General features: G+C 39.3%; 1 protein-coding gene across 2 annotated transcripts in view; it reads right to left on the reverse strand.

Annotated features, from left to right (window-relative positions):
• SERGEF (secretion regulating guanine nucleotide exchange factor) overlaps positions 1-18,529 on the reverse strand; it is a 140,604-nt gene that overhangs the window by 111,560 nt on the left and 10,515 nt on the right. The window lies entirely within an intron of this gene.

An 18,529-nucleotide genomic window follows, 5' to 3' on the forward strand; every position in this document is an offset into this window, starting at 1 on the left:
GATATTCTGCATACAATAAATACACTTTGGTTAAACAAAGGACATATTTTAGGTTAATGGAAACAAAACAGCTTATTCTTGTACACAAAAGAGAATTATCTTCTATTTCCATTCTTTGCCATAGACAATTCATTGCATGACCTGCATTTAGCAGAGTTTTATGTTTTCCTGATAGAAGTTACATTCAGTCACTACTGTTAGCAGAGCTATAGTCCTCAGGAGACAGCTGGTTAGTCAGGAGCACCAGCACAACTGCCATTAAGCATTGGAAATGCATTGGAAATGGTTTGTTTCCACAGGAATCACACACTGGCCAAGGAAAGGTAACTTTAAATGAAATCAGCACTATATGGCTCATCCTTCTCTCCAAGGGTTATTATTCCAAGTGCACTGCTGCAGGACTGACATCCAGAACACCATTCTCCTGTATGGATAGCATCCATAAATATCCTTCTTACCTTTGCTTTCCTTGAATAAAAAAAAAAAAAAAATCATACAAAGTGACAGCTTTATTGTCTTAATGAAGTGACTAGGTCCCTGCAGATAAGCCTGTCCCTTCTGGGCTTCCAACTTAACAAGTTATATACACACAGCAGAAGGTAAAGTCCTCAACTCGGTTTTAACTGGAAGCATCAGCCCACATTCCAGCCCAGAAAGAAACCTGCAGTGACCTTGAGTTATGTACACGCTTCAGCCAAGCCTCAAACTGCTCTCCAGAGCTGAACTCAAGTCATCAATTTATAGGCCAAAAGATGTGGATTTGGGGAAAATATCATCCAGTCCAGCAAGTCAGCTGCACACACACACACACACACACACAACCACATACACCTCTCCCTGCCCCACAGAGGGGTCAGGTGCAGGGGGTATGGTCACACCACCAAAGGTGACAACTGAGAGGTTTCTAAACAGATGCCAAAACACAAACCCTTGGAAATCTGAACACCTCCCTTTTCCTTAGGGTGCTGTTAAACTGTCTTGATAGGGACACAGGTGGGCACTGCGGGTTTGTGGAGTTTAAGGTGATAATGCATTTTGTAAATGAACTGGAAACCTCAGTTCATATACAGAAGTAAAGGCATTTTCCTTGGAAATCTGCTGGCAGTGGTATCTTTCACTCCAATCACTGCAAGTTTTTCAGATGCATTCCCTCAGTTCACTGATAATGCTTCCCCTAAAATAATTAAGTGATAAAATTAGTTGTCCTTCTCTCTCAAGGGCACAAAGCTTTTTTCCTTTGCAGCTTCCTCTCAGTGCAGGGAAAAGCTGAAAACAGCCACATACTACATTTAATACAAGTGAGGCCTTTTAACATAGTAGCTACATTTTGTTAGGTTAAAGGATAAAAATAAATTTCATTAAGAGAACTACCAGTGTATCTTAGATTAGGAAGACAGTTTGACGTTTAAAAAACATGCTTGCTCTGAAGTTAGTATATTTACTTTGTAATTTATATAGATCTCTGCTAAAAAAATCTGCAGCTGCAAAAATGTACATAACAAATTTGAATAAACACTAAGCTTCATGCTTTTACATCAGACCAGGTCACTTTGTACAGAACCCTATTAGTGGACTGAGAAAGGATAAGCAGGCTGCTCTATTTTATATTAACTACAGGAACTGAAACTGTGTTTTATGAAATCTAAAGCCAGAAAGAATTTTTGTAACATGTAGTTAGATCATTAATTTACCACAGGCTCTCAAGCCCTACCCAGACATTGCTGTATTGATCCCAAGAACTGTAGTTGAATTAAAGCATTTCAGCTCTCAGAAGCCAAAAGTATCAAGTGCCACAGGCAAAAACATCAGCAAGCTGCAAGACCTCTGAAAAGGCAAGCTTTGAATTGGTAATGCAGACCCAGATCCTCACAGAGTCTGCAGCACTAAACATACACAGGGGCAACAAAGGTTTCTCTCAACTCAACCTTTTGGGGAAAAAACTCCTTCCTCAAATGAATCTGGTGTTCTGTCTGGACCCAGACATGAACAAGAAACACCAGCCACACACAAAACAAAAATGAACCTTTGCACCACCCCACCAGGGTACTGCTCCAGTGCAACTCAAGACTGCAAGCATATATGAAGGATTAAAACAGCAACAATGCTTAGCTGCAACAAAACACCTGCCACCCACAGATTCTATTTTCTTTCACTGAACAAGCTAGCAAAGAATCACTTACATATGCAAAACCAAACGGAAGCCTTAGCAGAATGTAAACTATTTCTGTAAAACATAAATGTAAAATGTTTCAGATTACAAACACAGGCCACTGCAATTAACTTTTTCTTTTCTGCCACAATAAGGGAAACAGGTTTCAGGTGGTTATTAGTACTCAAGCATGGAGAACATTAATTTATAAATATTAAAGCCAGATACATTAATTTTTGCTTTTAAGACAAATTTCTTGAATGCCCAAAGTTAAGCAATCAGTTCCTTCTCACTGCTCATCAATGCAGTTCTCAGTTCTTTTGAGACATACTCCTTCCCCACACTTGTTCCTGTTTGCTGAATATTCCGTATCCCATGCTCAGATTCCTGCTAGTAGTCAATAATTTCTATTTTTCAGCCAAAAAACAATTGCCCAGGGATCCTTTAAAAAAAAAAAAAACAAAACCCTCAAAGTACATAAATCTGTCTTTTCTGTGAGAGAAACTAACAGAAGCTGATTTAGATGTGCCTTTTTCTATGAAATCCTGATTATACTTTCAACAAACAAACAAAAAAAACCCCAGTCTCAAGTGGAAATTTCAGGCTGAGGCAAACACCAATGCATGGAAAATTCCGCCAAAGGTTAAAGTCTCGTCAAAATCCTAAGGAAAGGAAAGCACTGAGCTATGACAGAAAGCATTGAGCAATTGTAATGGGAGGTATTGCTACTGTGCTGCTTATAAAATAGATGGTATTTTAAAATGTTCTAAGAATATTTGAGAAAAAGACATTAGTCATACAGAGTAAGGAGGTTGCAGGATGAATTACTTAAGAATGAAGGGTGATATAATGAGGAGGGTTGGTCTAATATTAGACTAGGACAGATTTTAATTAGAAGTCAGGAAAACATACACAGTGATGAGTCAACTGGACAGAGTACATCAGCCATGGAAGCGGCTGAGGCATCAGAAAATGTGGTATTTCATACCAGACTCAGTGCAGGAAGAGGGCACACAAAAGGCATGAGTTATTTCTACAGCTTTTGTAGAAAGAATGGTACAATATTGGAAAGCCTTTCCAGTTCTTCTAAGATACTAACAACGCTTCCGAAGACCTGGATCTTGCCATGCTCTGAGCATGGTGCCTCCAAAAGGCATTTCAATTCCTCTACTGTGAACATCCACATTGTCCCAGATGACTTTATAGCAACTGTTCATTTTTTCACCAGGCAAATGCTACATCAAATAAAGTCCAGAGGGTTCAATACCATTTGGAATTAAGGAGTAAGAGATATAAAATCATGAATCCTGTGTTATTCCAGGTTACAACCTGAATGAACTGCACAGTGCAGGAGCTCAGAAAGCTGGAAAAAAGACACAAGAGAGAAGATTTTTAAGAAAAAAAACTTTCTGACAGCTTCTTAAGTAAACAAGACAAACAACAGTACACTACATTGTTTGGGATTCTACACGATGATGCAGATCTGGTTTGCTCGTGCTCTTTGAACTGTAGACACAGCAGTCTGCATCAGTGTACACACAGCAGCAAATCACCCAAAACACATGCTCAGGTCCCTCACAGAATACAGATGAAGGTACGTACATATTCAAGGGCTTGAATACAAACCACTCTCTGAAAGGTTCCTCTGCATTTTCCTCACATCATCCTTCTGTCCTCATGTATTACAAAGCACAGACAGTTGAGAATGTCCTCAAAATTACAAGTTCATAGCCTTCAGAGTACTGCAAATCCAGCATCATTGCATAAAGCACTTCTAGTTGCTTCCTGCCTGACAGTGTAGCTTTTCCTGTGCTGTTTTCTACTGCCACTGAGACTGCAGAGCATGTCATTTTTCCCTTTTAGCACTTTTTTAATCAATCTGCTCAGCCACAAGTGGAAAGAATTAGCAATAAAAAAAATAAGTATATTAGTTCTAAAAACAGGTTGGCTGTTTCTCAGTAAAACACAACAGACAAATAGGTACATTAAAATTTACTTATTTTCACTAGACTCAGATTTATCTTTATATCAATTTTCCTGTTTTAACATAGTAACATGCACTAGTGTTATCTCCTTGAAGTCTCTATTTGGTACCAAGGCAAGCTTTGAACTCTCCTTCATAAATACTAGATGAAAGAGTTCATCTAGGCTATCTCAGTTCATGGCTGCATTAATGATTACTTTTCAAATGAACTCTGGATATTCACACTGAATGCTTAATCTCAGGCCTGAAATATGAAGTTCTATATAAAAAATTCTTAATGCTTCCTTTCACATGAAAATTCACAGGAGCAGGCATTAAAAATTGACATTTAGAGGCTGCCTCTTGCCTCCTCTCTGCCCTACACAGTGTAACACTTCTCCCAAATCTACAGATCTCTGCAATCCTTCAGAAAACCTCTGATGTCCTTGACCCATTCTGAGATACTTCCTCATCTGCCTAGAAATAGCACTTGTGCAGGGCAACCTAACAGAAAAACATCCACCCATCCATGCATCCCTAAATTCCTTCTTGGATGAAGACAGCTTTGATTCAGCAGCTGGAAACCAGGCATCCCCACACCTGCAGCCTAGCACCTGCACCAGTGCATGGTTTCAGTACAACACAGGATAATCTGCCCTGACAAAGGTTTAAATGGCCCCCTGATCCTTTCAACACAGGAGCTCAGCATACCAGAGCTGTCTACATCTCTTCACACATCTTCTTCCCATGACCTCCTTACAAACTGCTGCAGCTTCATATAACAGGGCACTCCTGAATTTTTTTCCATATTCATTCATAACAGCTATTAAGAATGTATCAGTAAAACACAAATCTATGCACAGTATTGAGGTCATGCCTCATCAGGGAAGTTCAAACAAAGCAGCAAAAGCATTTCAGGGCTGACAGCAATAGAAAACTAGAGATATTTCTACAGCTTTCTGCAGTCACAGGCTTCAATACACAGCTGGTTCAGAATAGTCTACAAGGGTTTCCAAGCACTCTGTGAAGAGATTTAAACCTGCAACAAAAGGCCACAAGTGCCACAGGAAGAGAACCATAAGGGCATCACCAGTCCTCCTGTAACAGCCATGGATTTGCCAGTTAGAACTCCTACACTCATCAAGAGGGCCAAAGATTCCTGCCAGCCCAAGCTACATCCCTAAACCTGGTGATCAAATTTAACCACAGGCATGTGGGCAAGACAAACTGACAAGATTTCACATCACTACGATCAGATTCACATCATCTGTGATCCAGCAAACAAATGGCTTCTCACTGTGACCCATTCCCACTGCTGTGAAATTTAAAAAATAAAAAATAAAAAAAATCATCCTGTCTCCTTTCAGAGCCTCCTGGTGATATCAAAATATTGAACACCCAAGGACCTATATGAACACAGGATATAATGGAAAATACTCGTTAAGCAGGTGAAGCTTTGAGGATGTGTGAGACTCACCAAGAGAAGACACCAGGACTGTCACCAGGGCTGTAACAGCCTAACACAGACTCAAATCCTCAGAGTGCAGAATGGGAGCTCCCTTTGGCAACAGTTTACACCAAGAAACACTGCTGAAGGCAGTGCTGTGTTAAGTCAGTTTAATACTCCATATGATAGGCTAGGCATAACTTGCCATTTCCATGACATGCTAAATTTGTCATGCACGTTTCCAACAGATCCATCTTTACCAGCACTCTGGACATCTTTAAACATCTAAACAGCTTTGACTTTCATTCACTAAAAACCAGGCATACTCCTCCTTTTTTGCTTCCATAGTTACAACAACTTATGTCTCGAGATGGGCAACGCTCTGTTAATGGGATTATTCACACACTTAACAGCATGCTCCACTGCTTTGAAAGATTGAATAATAACCTTCAATGTGGCAAATTCCAGGACTTTCCAGATGCCTTGGAAGTCTTGTCTCTGGTTCAGGTTTTCCATGGGACACTAGCCATTTTCCTTTTAGAGGAGAGACTGGAAATATAAAGTACCACACAAAGCTCTGAATAAACCAGAGGAAAAACTTAAATGCATGTGCAGTTGTGTTCATACTTCTGATATCATACAGATATATCATCCTGGATGAAAAAAGAAAGTGGAGGAATGTCATGAAATCCATGCAATCATTAAACCAAGCTGGAGAAGGGGGCTGCGGGCAAAGCTGGGATTTTACAGGACCTATCAGACTTTGCATTCATCCTGCAAGGTGAGAAAATTCCCTCCTTATTTCCCTCCACTCATGATTAGAGAGTCATGACTGCTTCACCAGCTGTGCCTCTGGCTTATTTTAAATTCAAACTATGATACATATCTCACTTTTAGACTTTTAATAGCAATGCCTTAAAATGCAGATTGCTGGCTAAATTTAGTTACATGATTAAAAACAAATCTAACTCATCTCTACCCAGCAAACAGAACTGCTGCATTCAAGGTTCAATAGAGGACTTAACTCTTCAACTAACAAAAGTCCTAACAAAAAGCAGGAAAAAAATGAACTTGAAGCACAATTTGGTGATGTCTCCAAAAAAGCTGGAGATGCATAAAACAATAAGCAGCTATGGAAAACTATCTGCAAAAGCAGCATAGTATACCATAGGGTTTTTGTTCAGTACTTCTGCAAATAAATTCTGCACTATGCTACTACAGCAGTATGAGTCATACACTTTTACTGACATTCTATATTTTTATCTCCATGTCCTTCTGCACTGTTATATGCTTTCTTCCATACAGGCCTCTCTAACCTGGAATTTCCTTCCTTCTGCAGCTGAGCATCTCTTCCTCTAACATTCCCCAGAAAACTGAAAAGACATACAGTTCTTTCTGGACACCATTTTGGGAAAACAACACCCTTGAACTATCATAATATGCTGCATGTGCATTTATTTGTTTCCAATTATTTTCTTGTGTCCAATTTCCTAATTTTTTGTCTGTAAAAGGACTGCTTAGATGTTTATCCCCTTTGAGGCAAGGCCCAGGTCCTGTTTCATTAGACTTAACACAGCACAGTGCTACAGAAAATTATATTCAGAGATTACAAATTACAGTATAGGCATGTTTTCTAGACCATTTTATGAAAAGCATTCCCTCTAGCTGCAATATTGCAAACATTTGTGAATCTGCCTAATTTGGAGAACTCAAGATCCTGCTACTCTCAATATCCCATCACCATCTGAGCCTCAGAAGGAACAGCCATGTGCATACAAGAGATAAACAAAGGGAAGGTAATTAGGTTCCCAGTGCTAATATTTACCTTGTCAAAAGGCTCAAGGGCATGCTGTGGAAAGGCAGACAGAAAAAGCAAAAGAAATGCTCTGGAATGGCAGCCTGAGGGAGAGCTGGGCTTTTTCACTGTTGGCCACAAGATGCACTCCCAATAATCAGAGACCAGTTGCACAAGAGATTTCACTAGATAACAAGCCTCAGACATAAATACAGAAATAAAGTGTTAGAACAGCAGTCCTTGGATTTGCTAAGTGGCTTGAACTTCCTCAGTCACTCCAGAAGCAGCCGAGTTCTACATCCCATGGAGTTCAACCCTAACTATGTGCTGTTCTTAAGAAATAAAGTACAAAGAAGAGAACAGTACCACAAACCCAACAATGGCACCTCCAGAGCCTCCCAGGAGATCACCCGCCTTGTTCAGAGTCAGAATCTTTACAAGAGCAGCTACAATTGACTAAGACAGAGTGGGCTGTGCACCTCAAATAATGAGCAGCGCTCCCGCTGACAGCAGGAACAAAACAGTCTAAAAGGGGATGGGAAGGAAAATTCATACCCTTTGAAGTCAAGAGATGAATAATGAGCAATAAGGTGATGTATTCTCTCTGGAATATCATCCCAATTTCTCCCTCCACCCACAAGAAAGTTTAAGAGTTGGGTAAGGGGGTGGAGGAAGAAATAAAAGCACAACACAAGATTCCACCTGGGTATGGCAAGATTCTTAACATCAAGGAGATTGCAGGGAGAGAGTGGACAAAGATGTAAATGGTTGCATAATGCCAACTGCCACTTATGCCCTGAAAAAAAATTCCATCTTTCACAAGGGGACACTATCCAGCTAGCAGAGTTCCTTTTGACTCCTGAATTCTTGTGTCTCTATCTCTTACCATTGTGGGGTGTTTTCAGCGTTACAGAGGCACAGAGCAAGTCTAAAACTTTAGAATCATTAAAGACATGTTACTAATGAATGCAATGTAAGTCTGTCCTGTAAAGGATCTGAAATTCCCAGCCAAGAGGGGATGATGCCAGTGAGATTTACTTCTGATGCTTACCCAGTGAAACAAAGCTGTCCACAATTACATCCACAGAGCTACAACATCTGTATCTGCTTGTGTGCCAGCACACCTATGTTTAAGGTTTACCTAAGTGTGCATATGAACAGGGTTGTAATGTAAGTATTGATGTGCTAGGCAGCCTGTTACTAAGAGGGGCTTAGGTTTTAAATTGACAAGGGAGAAATAAAAGAACTTCTCCTTAGGAGTAAGGAGGGGACACCAATGAAGAACAAAAAGCTCCTGTTTTTTCAGTACCTTCTTTTCTCTGATGTTACAATGGATATTGATCAAAAGAAGCTCTACCCTTCTCTTCATGCTTCACACAATTCAGTGAGATAGGGCAGTTTCTCAAGAAACCATGAGTTTTCTCCTGTGCTAAAATAGCTTTTCATGAACTTTGTTTTAACAGTGCTCTGGTGAACTAGAGGAATTTTAAATAACTACCCAGATTTTTAAATCACAGACAACAGAAGTTTGTTGTATTTCAACTATCAGCTTCTACCTGTGTGCATGGCCAGAGCATTTTGGGTTTTTTTTGGCATTGTGTGCTCTGTTTCTTTCTCTCTGGCAAAGTGAACAAGCAAGAGGAGACAAAACAGGATTTAACACCCTCCTTTGTGCTGCGTGACTTGTCAGGATGATTCTTCAACCCACATGAATATCTAGTAATCCACACTGCCACCCTTTTATTGTCCCCACAGCCTGACCTTCACTTCTGGATGTTTTAGTGTCCATTTGTCCTCAATGAACAGCTTCAGCTCCAGGCAGATGTGTCATCAGCAGGCAAAAGCCTGAAATGTGTGTACAGGCAAATTCCTACAAAATATCCATCAGCTACAAGATCCAAAATTCAAGATGAGAAATGCCAAACTGATTTTCAGTTTGCTTTCTATCTTGGGGTGGAAAGGACAAGCAGGAAAACATTCTCCTTAAGGACTTTCTGCATGTATATTTTGGTCAGCTCTGTAAAGGTAAATTTTTGAAAATTCTAGGAAAGTAAAATTTCCTATACTCACAATAAAAAGATCTTAGCAAAAGTGACATACAGAATTGTCCCTGAATAGATCGTTGACTACACAGTGTTTTTTAAGATTTTTTTTCTTTTAGTTAGCTACAGAGTAAAACAGAGAATGAGTCACCTAAGGAAATCCCACCCCTCCTAGGGTTTTTCTCCTGCATGAATCAGATGCTAATACCTTCTATTCCTCCAGGTCTTTGTCCCCCAGAAATAAACCATTGTGATTATTTTATTATTACCTACTGTGGGCCCCATAATACTGGATAGAGAAGAAAGCAAACCTGAACCACACAGGCTCTTAAATCAAGCAGAACATCCCAAAAACCTAAAGTGTATCCGAAGCAACATAGAAAATGTAACTCCCCTTCATCTGCAGAGTTCAATCTCAGCTGTTTGGGATCCATACAGAATATATGTAGCTACCCTGAGAGACAATGAAGTCCAAATAGGAGCTACAAAAAAAGAGGGAGTTCACCCTCAGTTTTAACCACCACACCATGAGCTGTGATTCCTCACAACTGGAATACTTTAAAGAATAAAAGCAACACACTCTTGGCAGATCTCATCATACTACCCAAGTATCAAAGCCATTCTACAAGACCACATTCTTGAAAATTTACAGCTGTTGATATATCTCCTGTTTCCTACAGTACCTTACATCAAATTATTTATTTCAAAATTACTTCAAGGTAATCATGAAAGGAACAATATATGTAGGCTTTATGAATATTTTTCCTGTTTGTGTCTAGGTTTTTAAGAAAAAATTTCCTGAAAAGTACTTCTGTTTTTCAGAAGTACTCAACTGCCACTCAGCTCTTAAAAAGCCCACTACCTATGTTTGAATAGTAAGACTCATTAAACCTGAATAATTATTTACTAAACAAGAAATGTCACTTAAAAATTATGAAAACAAGTATTTAATGGCCTTAAAATATTACTAAGGTTAAATAAGATCGATGCACTTACATGCATAGATGGTGCTGACATAGACAGCTGCTTTCAGAAGCTGAGCTTAGAAATGCTTAGCTTAGGAAATGCATAACTTTAAATGAAGTTATTTGAAAATACAGTAGCCTTGTCTTCTCAAAGACCAATAAAACTAAGAGGGCAGAGTACATATACCTTGTTCTTGGCAATCAGCTACCATGCACATTACTTCAACTATCAGGTAACAATCGGTTCCAGCTTCCTATTCCATACCAAGTGAATGCAAAGCACTTCTACCTTTCTAAAAAGGATTCCAACTTTGTCTGAGACAATGTTATACCCACTTTGCATAACTGCAGAAATTCTGAAGTGCAAATTCTCACTGTTTGTTTTGTGCTTCACATCAATTCTCTACACTAAGAGCTTTGAATTGCCAAAATTTCAATCAATCCCATCACCCTTTTACTACACGCAAACTATGTCATATGATCTGATAACACCCAAAATGAAATTGTAAATTTTTTTGTCCCCCACTCAGATCTCCCAGCTGGAAGAGGGTCTAGGGAAGAACCCCTCAACCCAGTCCATGCTCTTTTTGCTGGATAACAGGTCTAATACAGAAGCATCATTGTGGTTAGCTGCTGGGACCCACAGCATATGGGAGCCTTGAAGCTGAATTTAAGGCTGAGAAGCAAAGAAGGAGGTGAGTCTGGCCCAGTCTGTCATAGCAGAACACATCAGTGGTCTTGTGAGTTCTGCAGTTGGATCTCACTCTATTAATACCTATGAGTATGGAACTTGGAGGCAGCTTATGACAGAAGTTAAGAAATGGTGACTTTTCTCTTCCCTTTACCTTTGCTTCTTTTTGGCTTCAAATAGGTGAATTAACAGAGACCCAAGTACAATGTGAAAGATTTCAGTATGGTTCAGGAGAAAAGGTTTGACATATAACAAAGCAGAAACAGCCAATCAGAAGAGCAAGTGGCTTAGATAGTGCCAGCAGTTCCAGCTGCAAGTAGTCAGAAGAACTAGAAAGACAGGGACACTTAGGGCCAAACTATTCTTCATTTAAGGAAATTTGTATCAGCTTTGTGTCCTGGTTTCACAATAATTGTGAGAGGGGTGGTGTCTTCAATGCAATTATCATCATTACCTTTGCAAGAGTTTAATTTGCTTTAAGAGAAAAAGAGTAAGAAAAAACAAACCCCCAAGGAATAGCTCAGAGGCAACAAGGTGCCCTTCTCAGCCCATAAAACTACAGCTCCTCTTGCACAGCTGCTCTGGTGCTGGAGGATACTGCAAACAGAACGAACACCACATTTACAGATTTCCTGCACACAAGCACATAGTTATTAATGTATATTGTTTATTACATTTGCTAAATAGATGGCTACCCATAAACTGCAGCAGTCCAACCACAGAAACCAAAGGGAAAAAAAAAGGAAAATCAAGGAAAGTAATTAATTCCTAATCTCATCCACTTATGCCTTGAACAAAATCTATACCAGATCCACAGGTTAAAACTGTAATTTTTTTTCTGAATGCTTTTTAAAGATGAAAATTCTGTCAAATTGGGACAGTCACATTATTTAAGTCCACAATAATCACTGTTCCCTCTAGTAAAAGAGAAGATATGACACACACAAAAAAAAAAAGGGGGAGGAGAAATTCAATGTAATAGTTCCTCTTTCCACGCATGTGGCCTAAAGCCCCATAACATAATGCTGAATGATGACTGAGTCATTTTCCAAACTCCTGCAATCATGGAGTACTTAGTAAAATACATCTGGACAGGACTAAGCAAGTGTGAATCACAGAACCACAGAATCATTAAAGTTGGAAAAGAACTCTAAGATCATCAGGTCCAACTATCAACCCAGCACCAAAGCCATGTTCCCTAAAACATGTCTTCACATGCCATATCCACAGGTTTTTGAATACTTCCAGGGATGCTGACTCCATCGCTTCCCTGAGCAGCCTGTTCCAAGGAAGGAACAGACCCTTCCATGAGAGGAAGCCATAGCCAGAAGACCCAAGGCAGATCCAGCAGAAGATCCAAGACAGACCAGCCTTACCTACCTTATCTTTCCCTTCTGCTCTGGGAAGGGCACTCTGTGGGCTGCCCCACACGTAAGAGAAGCAGAACAGATTGGAAAATTTGGATAGTTGTTTTCCTTCTGTTGAGCTCATTTCTACTCATGAGCTAAATTTAACAAAAATCCATTTAAATCCTACTCTTCCCAGGCCATCTGAATCTCCCTGTGCCGATGCAACATCACAGCTCACAAAGGGAATTTCAAATACTGAGGTAAGTTTCTGTGTCCTTAATGCCGATCACTGATGTTTCCATTTTACAATGAGTACCTTCAATCACATTTAGTGACAGTTTAGCATCTTCCTGACAGCCTCTCTTTTCACACAGAAATGATGTAAGATAGCATGCACAGCTATTTGCTGTACAACTGGAAGTTCCTAGTAACAAGGAGAGTAAAAGAGGGCTGGTGACTGAAGAAACAACTCAATTACTCAAAAGATGATGTTAGGAAGATTCTAGGACAAATCTTTGCACGTGAACAACTCTCAACACTTGATAATAACTTTTCAGAACATACCTTCAGCTCCCATTTTACCCAACTTCCCTTTCAGTGACTAAACCACTGAATGAATTTCTTCAAGACTTTTATCAAAACCATGTAGAAGTAACTCCCAGGAGGGAAAGCAAGAATAGGAGTGTAGAATCACAAAGCAAACACACAGACACACACACACACTCTTAACTTTTTAAGTTTAAAAATAAAGCCAAGGAATGATGCCAGCCCATAAAGACAAACAAAATGCCAAAATCTTCTAGATATTTAAGCTATCTAGAACAAAATTTTAAAATAATCACTGTGGAAGTTGAACACCAATGAGATGACCATGTGACAGAACGAGGAGACTGCTCTGAAGACAATACAGAAAGCAGGAAATTTTCATAGACATCTAGAATCTTTTGTCCTGTTATCGCACATTAAATTTCCCATAGTTCCCAGTGTTCATGCCTGAATTTTGGTCCCCAAGTTCGTGCATTTCTTTCTCTCCTATTGCCATGCTCTACACTTTATAATGAAATGCAGGAACTTCAAGATAGGCCCTGAAGCTTCAAAATTTACCCCCAAGCAGGTGGACAAAGACTTTTCTTCTTTGAACACTCATTTCTTGAACTCAAGTTCTGCTTCAAAGAAGCTCAGATGTACCTATCGATCAGGAGGTTTTGATTAAGCTATTTTTTTGTATTTCACCTTACTCCCAAAACCCAGCATCCTTCCAATGAAATGCAGCTCCCTCATGTAGGGCTCCAGTTTCAAACTCGTAGCTGCTGTGTCTAAAGAGAGACAAGCATTAAAACAAAAAAATATATATGATATATATACATATACAAACACAAATCAGTATTTGCTGTCCTAGGGAGCTGCTGAAAAATTCGAGGCAGAGAAAGTTTGCTTTCCAGAGGAAGGCTGCAGAGCCTGGATTCAAGAGCAAACTGGAAAGGACCTCTAGTGGGCTAAGGCTGTGCTGCTCGGGTGCCAGACACGTCCTTCCCCTTCACCTCCCTGCAGCTGCACAACTTGCCAGCAAAGCCCAGCAGCTTTACCTTGTGACTGCCATCAGAAAAGGCACCTAGAGGTGCAACTACAGCCTCTGTGAAAGACTCAAATGCTAAAGGTTAATGACTCAAACAAGATCATTAGGAATGTTCTCTCACTCTGCTCTCGGTGCTCGGAGGGACGTGCTGTCATTTGCTTCAGAAAAAAACAGGAGATGGTTTCTATTTTACTGTGTAGGTCACTAACATGTCAGACCCCTTCAGAGTGGTTTTGTGTGGCCTAAATGACAGGACATCAAGGGACATTCAAAGATGCACAAATTCAGACGCACATTTGGAATGAGGATTTAGAATATTATTCAGACTATGTCACAGCATTTTGTTCTTCCAAGATTTTTTAGCTGGAGGCAGTTTTGCACAGGCAGCAGAAACACTATTTTAACTGCATTTTTGAAGTAACTTTCTGAGTGAAAGAGCTTGGAATTCTTTATCTGAGCTCACACAAAGCATAACTTCATGTGACACTATGTGACAAATAGATTAGGGAATGTATTCAGGAGAATATATAGATAATAAACCAGGCCAGATTAAGGAAGGTTATTTATTAGGCTTTCCAGTTAAAAATAAAATATCTTGTTTTGAATGGAAGTTGATGATTCACCTCAAAGTCTTTAAAATACCTCTTTTGCTATATTTAGGTTTGCCTTCAAGTCAGACTGGTTCTATCATTCCCCAAAGTAGACTAATTTACATCTTCCACATTACAGGCCAGTTTAGCTCCCTTTTAAATAACCTAAGCAATAACCTCTCTTTCAGCAGCTACCCTCAAAGTGTTTACATTAACTGGAGAGGGACCACAGATTAAAGCTGCCATTGTTAAGGAGAGCAATGCAAGACAGCTGCTCATTATTCAAAACCAGTATCACCTACACTGCAGTGGTGCTCCTTGTGCCATTAAGCAGAGTGCTAGACAGAAAGCCAGCCTTGTACAGAGAAGAGCACTGGTACTTGGAGTCCAAGGCCACAAGAATGCACCTGGTTCTGTCTTGCACATGGAGCAGCAACAGCACTGCCCTGCCATCAATGAAAAGCATTCCTGAGAGTCACTTGAACCAAGCATTCACAGAGAAAATAGAAAATAAGCCAAAGGCACCAGCAAGTTCATCATCAGACACCTGATCAAAGAGCAACCAGGACTTCTCAACTTTCATCTTTTTGGACCAACCATCATCAACTAGGAGCACCACTACTATCAGAATAATATAACTTACTTTGAAAGAGTACAGGCGATGCCATGAAGTGTAACTATGCTTCCCTCCTCTGTAGGAAACAGTAATCAAGGCAGGAAAAGAAAGCACTCATCTGTCTTGAAGGGTTCTGTGAGTTATTTTATAGTAGGAGTGCATACAGTGGAAATAGCCCCAAAAGATACCTCTACAATAAAAATAAAAATAGGCTGACTTTCTACACCTGCATTAGAAAACTGGCCAAGTGATGCAGTGGCATAAGTTATTGCTGAAACTGAAAAAGAATAAGGAATTGAAGCTGATGAGGATCAGTTAAAAGTAAGGATTAAAAACACAACATCTTGTGAAAATACTCCTTAACACCTTTAAGTCAAGGAATTAATTTCTCAGGAATTAATGTCTTGAATCCAAACTGCTTTATGACATAAACAACAGCAAATGAAAAAAGAGTTGATCAAACTCTAAAAAGAAATTACAGGAAACCTCTGCTGAATGAGGTAGAACATAGTATATGAAAGAGATGCAGGTATTAAAGTGATTTCAGGTGCAATTAAAATCCCTTGTAAAGAGAGAATGGGGAAGAAATTAAAATGAGTTCTGCGTTTTGCTTTATGTTACAGTACAAAATTTTGCCAGCAGCATGAAGGAAAAACAAAGCAAGTCTTAAAACAGGCCAGCTTACATAAGAGGGAAAGACAGAAGACAAAAATATTTATGCTGTGTTCCTTTTTTCTGATAACAAACTTGATAACTTGCTTGGACTCACTTTAAAATTGTCAAACCACTGCAGCCATGGAACTGGCAACTATTCCTCCAGATGGTTGCTTTTAACAACCTCACTCTCATTTACTTTTCACTCTTCCATTAGTTCTGCAGCCAAGGACTGCTCACCTGGCAGATAAAGATTAAAATGTCATTTTGAAATGGCAGAATTTGTGAATTTATGCATTGTGTGTCCAATGTTTATCCACCCAGTTCCTTCCTGTGTCTTTCCAAGGAGAAGAGTTTTTAGTTACTGTCAAGACAGCTGCAATAACAAGTTTTTCATTATTACAACTCTGACCAGGATTAATGTTCTGAGAAAAAATTCAAACAGAACTCTGAGTATTTGTAAGAGCCTCTTAAAATTCAACTACCTTCTGTGGCAAACACTAGATGAGAATTCAGATACTGTAACAAACTTTAAACTACCAAATTTTGCATGGTGGTGGGATTATTAACTAGAAAAATCTTACTCATCCTTTCATGCAGCAAAATCCTTGTACACTGCAATGTCTTTCCAAAGTATGTTTTTATCTTGCACAATGAGGAGAGAAGCATCATACTACAATATCCCTTTCTTTCCATTTTCCTGTGTCCAAAAATCACTCTATTTTGCCTCCTTTCCACTAACTGGGGAACTCCCCAGAGTAAAGCAAGCAAGAAATGTTTGTATCAGTATCTCTAAAGTGAAGTGCATGCAGCCCTAGGTATTTACAACACAATCCAATGGAGGGCAGGATGAAAATGACATATAAATATTTTAACTTATTAATAAATTATGAACGGTTTTAATTATTTAAGTCAATAAAGTAATACTTTAAGTAGTGTTTATCTTTATCTCGTCCTTTGTAAAATTTCTATTGTACATATGTTATAGTTTGCATATTACAGCATTATATAATTTATAAATAAATAAGTGTAACTATATGGGAGGCTGCATGCTCAAAAAATAATTTACTGCTGCATAATGTTTGGGGATCATTGGTTTATGACTTCAGGAAACTGAAGCAACATTTCCTCCTTTGCTAGGAGGAGGTAAAAATACTGGTGGGAAGAACTGCATGCAGAGGACAGTTCTCACATGGGCTGCATTTCTCAGTTATTCAGCTGCAAGTTTAATGCAGCAAATGATTTTCCAGAAAGAGTTAAATGCTCCAGCTCACAATATACCTAGTAGCTGAACAACCCTTGAAATTCCCATGCGATCCTGATTGGTGTCTGGAGGCTGCCAAAAGCCATTCAAAATCTTATTCCAGATGATTTAGGTTCAGGTCCATTGCTCTTCAAAGACATTTAAAATTCTAAACACATAAAATACAGCTTCAGCAATAACTTGTGCCACTGCATCACTTGGCCAGTTTTCTAATGCAGATGTAGAAAGTCAGCCTATTTTTATATAAATTCTTTTTAAACATTCACCAGCAAAACAGCCCTGCTAGTCCCTTGACACACTTCTTCTTGTTGTATAAAAACACCTGCTGAAATATTCCATGTCTGTAATACCCACAGATATGTATCAAGTAACTGAAACACTGAAGTTACTAAAACTCTGGGGAAATTTTATTTAGTGGGTATGCTCTATTAAGAAATAGTGAAGGAAAGCAAACCAAGTTGTCAAGAGTCACTCTTTAAAAATCAAGTTATCCTGACTAATGGCTTCTTTCTACCATTTCTGTTCCAGTGAGGATGACATCAAGCACTTAATTCAAGAACTACAGATTTTGAGATAAATTCTTCCACTCCACCTGAAACATTTCCAAGCAGCTCACAGCACTGATTGCAGCTTTCAAATTTTCAGTATAGCATCCTCTAAAAATCAGAGTTCAGACATTTCTTATAAATAGCTAAAAGAACAGCTGATATAGATTTTTTACACTCTGACATACTTTGATATCAAACAATGAGTGCTATGAAACAGAAAACAACCAATTTGTTTTTCCAGTCACACATCACAGCTCTGGCTGCTCCTTTTCCTCTGTGAAAGACTTCCACCCTCTTGTTAGCCTTAACTATGGCACCAGACACTGTGCAACAGGAGAAGCAAAGAACACAACCACAAAACAGCTTCAGATGCCTGTCCTGCCCTTCCATCTCATCTACCTTTCCCTCCTGCCTTTGTGCTTCACACTTGGATGAGCTTCATCAGCTCAACCATCCCTTCACACATGAATGTCACTGTTACATAACCCTCCTCTCTTCTCCTCCTAGGTAAGAATCTAACCCTACACCCCTGCACATGTGGCAGCTTTCACACTGTCCTCATCACAAAGATTTCCAGGAAAGTGCAGCTTCAACATGAAATCTGCCTTCGTTTTCATCTTCAGGGAATGCTCTTCAAGTGTAGATCAAGCTTCTTTTTACCTGTCTTTTCCAAATATTTTCTGGGTTTGACCACAAACACACACATAAGCCAGCTTATTTTAGTTTACTGATTTTCTTAGCAATATATTCTTTTCTTTGCCCTTATGCCCTACTAAAAGAGCAGCCAAAGGATTTCTGTCCTCATCATTTTTCAAAAGACTACTGAACTTGGGTGACACTGCAACACTCTGTGTCCAGCCACTATCAGTGAGAAAGAACA

Source organism: Molothrus aeneus, chromosome 6 (genome assembly GCF_037042795.1).
Source record: "Molothrus aeneus isolate 106 chromosome 6, BPBGC_Maene_1.0, whole genome shotgun sequence".
In the NCBI taxonomy this organism is placed as follows: domain Eukaryota; kingdom Metazoa; phylum Chordata; class Aves; order Passeriformes; family Icteridae; genus Molothrus; species Molothrus aeneus.